Genomic DNA, 8065 nt, shown 5'->3' with positions numbered 1-8065 from the left:
TACATGAAACACAATTATAAAACTATACTAATGCCCTTCTTTGATAATTCTACTATCTGTGTCAATTTTGGGTCAGTCTTGATTGGCTGACTTTGCTCTTTTTATGGGTTGTATTGTCCTCCTCCTTTTAATATCACTTATCATTTGGTTGTATGCCAGACATTGTGAATTTCACCTTGTTGGGTCCTGGAAATTTTTTATGTATGTAAACATTCTTAGGCTGTGTTCTAGGATGCAGTTAAGTTACTTGGAAACAATTTGATCCTTCTGGGTCTTGCTTTCAAGATTGTTAGGCAGGGCCAGAGCTCTGTGTTTAGATTAGGGCTAATTATTCCCCCATTACTGAAATAAGACTTTCTGTGTATTCTATCCAAAGTCTTGTGAATTGTGAGGTTTCCAGTCTGACTTGTGGAAACAGACACTATTTGCTACTCTGTGTGAGTGTTAGACACTCTTCTCTATAATCCTTCTGAGAGATTGTTTTCCTGGCAATGGTAGTTTGCATGCACTAATCAGTACTGTGCTGGAGACTCAAAAGGAACCTGTAAATCTTTGTGAAGTTTTCTTCTCGTTGGTACTCTGTCCCACACACTTTAATGGTCTTTGTCTCCCAACTCAAAGGTCATTGCTTCATCTCAGGGAATCACTAGGCTCTGCCCCGATTCCTCCTCCGTGAACCTCAGCCTGGAAACTCTCTCAAGAAGGTAAATCAGAGCAATTATATGGCTCTCCTAATTTGTTTCCTATCTCTGAGGAATCACTGTCCTTCACTGCCTGATGTCTAGTGTCTTAAAAACTGTTGTTTCATATAGTTTGTCTGTTTTTTTGGTTGTTTCAGGCATAAGAGTATATCTGGTCCCTGCTACTCTGTCTTGGCCAGAAGTGGAAGTCCTCGTTTATTTTTAAAAATGCTTAATAGAAATTTTTAAGTTGAAAAATGCATAAATAAATTAATATTGTATCTGAATATAATCAAGAAACATCCTCATTTTGTTGAAAGGTTATGTTTCCACTACAGTTAAAGTTTTAGAACCAATCAATAAGAACATTCTATATATTCCAGATGTTGATATATGCATTAATCAGCCTATTTTATGTGCCATCTCAGATTTAGCTTCTTTGAAGTATAAACCTCTTTTGAAGAATTAAAATTTAAAATTGATGAAGTGACAGAATTTTACAATATGAGCTTTAAAGACTTTATTGCACTCATACTTAAATAGTCAACTGCAGAGAAAATATCTTTTGTAGACCAATTAAAAATACCAACTGTACCCAGCATCTCACTGCCCTAGACCAACCGGCAACAGCCTTTGCTTTTTATCCACTTACTGTGATATTGCAACAATTCTGATATTTTAATTTTTTCAAATAACTTAGTAGCTTAGATCAAATTATACTATATATATATATATTTTTTTTTTTACCAGTATCTGAGAAATAGAAAATTTAACCAGGATATCATACTGTGGTTAATCTTTTATTTTAAAGCTCTGTTGGAAATCCTATAAACATGTCTTTAACAATTCTACCATGATAGAAAGTAAGAAAAATGGGACGGGAAGTTGTATGAGAGACTTTACAACCAATATACTTTGAATCCATAACAATTCAACAATAAAAGAGAAGGAAGAGTCAGGCTCTGGGGAAACTGAAACTTTTTCTTCCATCTTTCTCTCACTTTAAAAAAATCATGAGTCAATTCATTGTAACAGATGTGTTGAGATACCTCTCCCAATAGAGAACACCTAAAACTGCTATGGAAAAACAATTTTAAAACTCTTCCTTTTCTTTAAATCACAGTAAAGCTGGTAGTAAAAAAAAAATTTATTAAGGAAATGGAATAAGTAGATAAATATGGATTCATAAAGAAACCACCATCCTGAGAAGGTTTACAGGTAAATATACCAAACACTTAAGGAGCAGATAATACCTCTCTTATACAAATTCTGTCAAAGTATAGAAAAAGAGAAACCACTTCTTAACTTTTCTTTGAAACTACTAAAATCTCAATAACAAAACAAGACAAGGGCAGTATTAAAAAAAGTCTTGCTCTAGAACACAGATGCAAAAATTATACACAAAATATTAGCAAACCATACTCAATTAAAAAACCAGAGCTCCTTAGAGAAATGGCTGCTACCACTTCTGGTGAAGGAAATACACAAGCTTAGTTAGGCAGGGACACCTTGTACTAGAAAGCAAGGAGGCTTTTAAAGACAACTGAAATCATGTCAAAAGGACACAGGATAATTGTGAAAGGGCTCCTAATGGCCTAATATGGGACATTTGACAATAACAAATAATCATTACTATACTGAACAGAAACATATTAAACATATTTTAAAAACTATAAGTTCATATAGACACTAAAAAACATGAAAATAAAGGAAAAACAACCCCATTGGTCAAAATTGGTGGTTGCTGGGGGAAAAACTGATACTCTGAAAACTGATCAATATAGGGGAAGACTGAAGCCTTTATCCTATTTTTCCTTTATGAACTCTATTTCATTGTACCTAAAAAGTTGGTAAGGGAAACTTCCATGAAAAAGAATTTAGTTTTCAAATGCAGAATTAATAGCAGCATTTTGAAAATCACCATTTTTCAACCCCTAATGAAATAATATATGTGGGCAATGATCATTGATGGATGCTAAAGCCATTACGTGAAGGGCAATGAGGAGGTTTTTAATGGAAGAAATAGGTTAATCCCATCTGAACCCACTGATCAACCTTAACATCACTAGAAGTGGGAAAATCGAATAGTCTGTGCCTCAAAATGTGATGCAACAGGAGGTACACAGCACCCACTATGAAGTATCCTTGCCTAAAGAATTGAACCTAAATCCAATAATGATCCCAGATCTGAATTTCAGTTAGCAGGACCTATCGGGACTAGAAGAATAAATTAAATGACATCATGAAGAAGCAATCATCCAAATCCAGAATGTAGAACATTCTAGGGCAAATGACCTAATTTCTTCAAAAAATCATCATGAGGAAAGGAGGGGAGGGTGTAACATATATAGAATAAAGGAGACTTAAGAGACATAACCAAGGCATGCAATTTGCAATGTGTGGATGTTGTTTAGACAGGGGGAACAAAATAATGTAAAAAGATACCTTTGAGACTAATTGGGAAATATGAATATGAAATAGAAATAACATATATTAAAGAATTCTCATTAATTCTGTTGGGTATAATAATGGGATGACTGTTACATATTTTTAAAATATCTTACTAATGACGCATATTGAAATATTTATGAGTGAAATAACATATCTGAGATTTGCTTTTAAATACTCCACCCCAAAAAATAAATTGAGGGTGGGGGAAGCATAGATGGAGCAAGAATAACAAAATGTTGATAATATTTGAAGCTGGATGATGGATAACATTAGAGTATATTTTACCACACTCTCTCTTTTAGTGTATTATTTTGACAATTCTGATACTAAATCCAGCAATCATAAAAAGATAATGTATTATAATTAAATTGAATTGATTCCAAAAGTTTAAAGTTTGTTTTACATTGGAAAATCTATAAATACAACTGATTAAAAGATTCGGGTATCTTATTAGATTCAGGAATTATTATTTAAGAGCATTCAACATCCATTCATAATAAAATACTTAAACTAGCAATAGAAGGAAGCTTAGTTAATGTTATAAAGAGCATCTACACAGGTGTTCATTAAACATCAAACTCAATACTGAATTAACAATGTATTGCCTTTAAACTCAGTAAAAAGACAAAAGATACCTGTAATCAGTACTTTATTATAATGGATGTTCTAATCAGTACAATTTGAAGGGAGTGAAAGAAATGATATAGGAATTGGAAAGAAACAAATTCTCATTATATGTATATCTAGAAAGGTATGTGTAGAAAACCCATAATACTGGCCACCACAGATATTCTTAGTCCTAGAGAAAAACACATTTGGACCAAAAAATATTACAGAGAATTGGTAACCAAATCTTTTGTGAATCATAAACTTCTTATTTCATTAAACATTAATCTACAGCCTAATTTTTAATGGCTATATAACATGCAAATAGAAGTATTTGATGAGACTTTCTCTTCTTGTCTAGGCTTGTGGAATCTTAGGCAAGTCCCTTTTTTCTCTGGCTCTCAGTTGCCTCATCAGTAAAATAAATTCATGGATTATCCTATCATTAAGATCCCTTGTCTTTCTAACTTCCTAAGATCTTAATTCATTAAAAGAGCAATTAAAAAGTATGTTTCACATACATCAAAGAAAACCTGTGGAACTCCTATTAAAATAGTTTTATCCTTCATTTAAAACATATTATATGGTCTAATATCACATGCTATTCATGAAAGGTTAAGGTCCATTTGCACAGTTGGTTATAGGATCCATCATTGTAGAACATAAGTCTTACAAGTCCTTGTGTCCTTTTATGCCTAGCAGATTGCCTGAAAACATTCTATGCCCAACAAATGTCTGTTGAAATAAGATGAGAAAGCTTTGTGGATGGTAATGGGGATGTTTTGATATGAGAAGGTTGAAAGATAGAAACATAAGACTGTGTATCTAGATAAGACAGAATTGAATGCAATTATGCTTAAATAATTGTTTTAACACTATTTTCTTTGGTGTCCATCTCCTCCATTAGATTGCAAATTCCAGAATGGCAGGGACCATGGCTGCTTGTCCGCCCTGAATCACCAGGCGCAGTGCAGTGACTACATATAGTAGGTGCTCACTTTGCTTCTTAAATGAAGGGATGCAGGGCTATCTCACCCAGCTTTCACTTAAAGAAATATACCCATCTTTCTGGAATTTATTTTTTTCAAACCTATTCTGTCATAAGCATACTTACATTTTAATTGATAAAGTCTTCAAGAAGCACTTCGTAGGAATTCAATAAAATGTGGCAAATGAAACCCATTCCTGTCTCTTCTATTTGAACTAAAATATTCCCTCAATATCTCTGTCTCTAAGTTTCAGCCCTCTACAGTTCCCTCTTTTTCATAGCCAAGCTTTTGGAAATAAGAATCAACACTCTCTAACACCTTTGACCTTCTCATTTTCCTCTGGCTATGGCCCTGTCTTTCTCTTCCCATTCTCGGTCATATTTTTCCAAGGGGAGCAAATACAGTCGATTTTCATTGTTTGTAGTAGTTATGTCCTATAAAGTCGCCACAAATACTGAACCAGTGAATACTGAATCATTGTTTTCAGGGGAAATACAGGGGTAGGTCCTGCAAGACTCTGGCCACGTTTTTAACTGATCAGTACATAACCTTGTTTTATGTGTGTTTCTGCTTAAAGACACCTTATATAATATATATTGATTCATTAACATTGAACTTACGGTCATGCATGAATTAAGCTTATCTAGCACATATATTTTCTGAGTAAGGCACATTACAGTTGTCTTAGGCTTAGGAACACCAGATAGCACTATGCTTGGAGGCCATTTTAAACAGCGAAATCACCAACAAGAAAAAATGCAAAAAAACATAGCACTAAACATAACATGAAAGGGACCCTTGTTGATTGTATGAGAGTTGAAACAAAAAAGACAAAATTGCACCGTGTTTGACCTCAGCTGGAACCATGCATGTTGGGTGGCATCAATTTTTTACTACTCTGAGCATGTCTCTGAATGATCATGAAAATACTGTGAGTATCGATCTTGGGGTTACAAGCAAATTTTAGAGAGTAGGAAAATTCTCAAATATGGACTCCACAGACAGTGATAACTGACTGTACTTATTATTTTCATTTTCTCACCTATTCACATCTTAAACTATTGCAATAAAACTTCTACTTGCATTTCTTCATTGATCCCCCCTAAGGCTAACAGATCTCTAGGTTTTTGTATCTAGCAGAAATATTTCAGGCTTTTTCTTGCTTTATCTCTCAGCTGTACTTGACACTGTTGCTGCTCCCTTCTTCTTGAAATTCTCTCCTCCATTAATTTCCAAAACATTACTTGCCTCTGGTTTTCCATCTACTGCTCTGGCAGCTACTTCTCATTCTCCTTCCTGGGTTTTTCACATTTTACCCCCTTCTTACATACTATTCCCTCTGAAAGCATCCTTAGCCTTCTTCTCCTCTCATTCTATGTACACTCCTTGGCTACTGGACTTAACTGCTTCCTGTTTGATGAGAACTCCTAAATCTATGCTTCCAGCTCAGCTCTGTATCTTATCTCCAGATTATACACATGCCATGTTCCCTCAAGCCTTCTTGTCTGGACACACCCTCTTTCTTCTCCCTGAATCAGTTACCATTGCTTGCTCATGTAGCAAAATTTTACTTCCTTCAGGTTAGCCCAAACACCTATCTCCTCCGTGAAGCTCTTTTTGACTCTCTCGGGCAGGCTACAGTGCTCTCCTCTGCTTTTCCTCCACTTTGTATATACTTTAATTAAAGCAATTATCTCATTGTTTAAATGTTTGAACATGTGGCTTCTGCTGGATTGTAAAGTGCCATAGAGATGGGTTTCAATTTCCATTTTTATACTCCCAGTATCTATTAGGAACTCAATAAATTTGTTTCTTGGGTGGATAAATAAATCTTTTGTTGTTTTAAACCTACTTTTCCCATTCACTCCCAAATGCAATCTCTCTGAGGAATATAGATACTATTATGATGATTCCTATTTTACTAATGAGGAAAAACAAAACATTCCCATGAGCACGCATTTATTAAATAGCAGATCTAGGATCTGAACCCAAATTTTCTTTCTATATCTTTAGGGTTCTATTCACTGTATTGGGTTAAAAGTCAGTTGATCAGCTTGAGTGGAAGATAATAGGTACTGATAATAGCAAATTTGCCTATTTCAATCAGTTAAAGGCTACTATTTCATAGAATCAGAGATGCTGTTTTCCCTTAAAGAAGGAAAAGCTCCTTGTAACAATGAGCCATGATACTCTACTTTTACTTTCATGAGCATGTTCTTTGGAACAGGGTATTTGCCACCAAAAGATAGCCATGCTTTCTTTCCTTCATCATGTGTTCAGAAGAGGAAGACAGGATTGCTGTTTAGACTTAAACCTTCATGAGCTGATGAAGAAACGATACATTGGGAAGAACACCTAAAACATGACTGAATTGTTTTCAACCTGCCTGTCTTGCCTATTTGATAATGGATATATCATTTGTTCAAGGCAACATTCCCAATAAGAGCTAAGCAACCAGGTTTAAAGGTAGTTATGATTAATTAGTTGGGTGACTTCTCTCTAACTGTCTTCGCTTATAGCCCTTAAGAGAAAGTAGAAAAACTTTCCCAAAGTAGTTATTTTTCAAAAAGAAATAGAGCCAAACCAAGCTATTTAGGGCCGTGAAATTGTCAGGCAAGAAGTGACACCCACAAGATTACATTATTGATGCAAGAGTGTTATTTTGCTTTTCTCTCTTTTCTTTTTAAGGTCTCCCACATGTAAACATATTACACTTTTTTGTAAAATCTTAGTCACTGCTAGAGATGATCTTCAAAGTAACCAGTAAATTATACAAGTTTTAAGTTAAACTGGACCATCTGTAACTCTTTTTTCCCTTTCTTCCATTTTTCCAAGTCACCTTCTTTCTTCTCTACAAAGGAAGAAGTTGCAGGGCCCTGAGAATGGCATGATCTTTTCTCTCATTGGAGAAAGATCCTCTTTCCCACCTCAACTTTTGCTTAGCCTGACTAGAATCTGCAGTCCAAGCACACAGGGTGGCCCAAAGCTAAATCTGTTGAGTTAATTCTGGAATTTAAACTGTAGATGTTCACAGAAGTCTGGGAAAGAGCTCCTGATGTCTGCTGCCTGCCTTTCCTGTGTCATCAGAAGCAGCACTGAGGGTTAGGAATGGATGCTGAAGGGCATGAGCAGAAGCTATTTTTTTGTAGCTGATGGGGTTGAAAAGTCAAGTGATGCTTTGGCCTCAGCAAGAACGACTTTTTTTCAGCCACAGTGTGAATATAGCTGGAATTGTATATATTTGAATATAGCTGGAACAGTGAAGAAAAAGATGCAAGTATGGAGGTTGAGCCTTAATCCTTACATCAGGAGGCTGGAAGGAGGCAAACATTTGAGGTA

The 8065-nt window shown here is 35.1% G+C and overlaps 1 long non-coding RNA gene across 1 annotated transcript in view; it reads left to right on the top strand.

The window, feature by feature from the left end:
• Nucleotides 1–640: 640 nt before the first annotated feature.
• Nucleotides 641–8065, top strand: part of LOC119505786 — a 47714-nt gene continuing 40289 nt past the window's right edge. Inside the window, exons 1-2 of the long non-coding RNA XR_005210826.1 lie at nucleotides 641–704; nucleotides 4645–4723. This is a non-coding gene — a long non-coding RNA (uncharacterized LOC119505786). The remainder of the gene's footprint in view (nucleotides 705–4644; nucleotides 4724–8065) is intronic.

Source organism: Choloepus didactylus, chromosome 10 (genome assembly GCF_015220235.1).
Source record: "Choloepus didactylus isolate mChoDid1 chromosome 10, mChoDid1.pri, whole genome shotgun sequence".
In the NCBI taxonomy this organism is placed as follows: Eukaryota; Metazoa; Chordata; class Mammalia; order Pilosa; family Megalonychidae; genus Choloepus; species Choloepus didactylus.
This window is presented reverse-complemented; position numbering and strand designations above follow the sequence as displayed.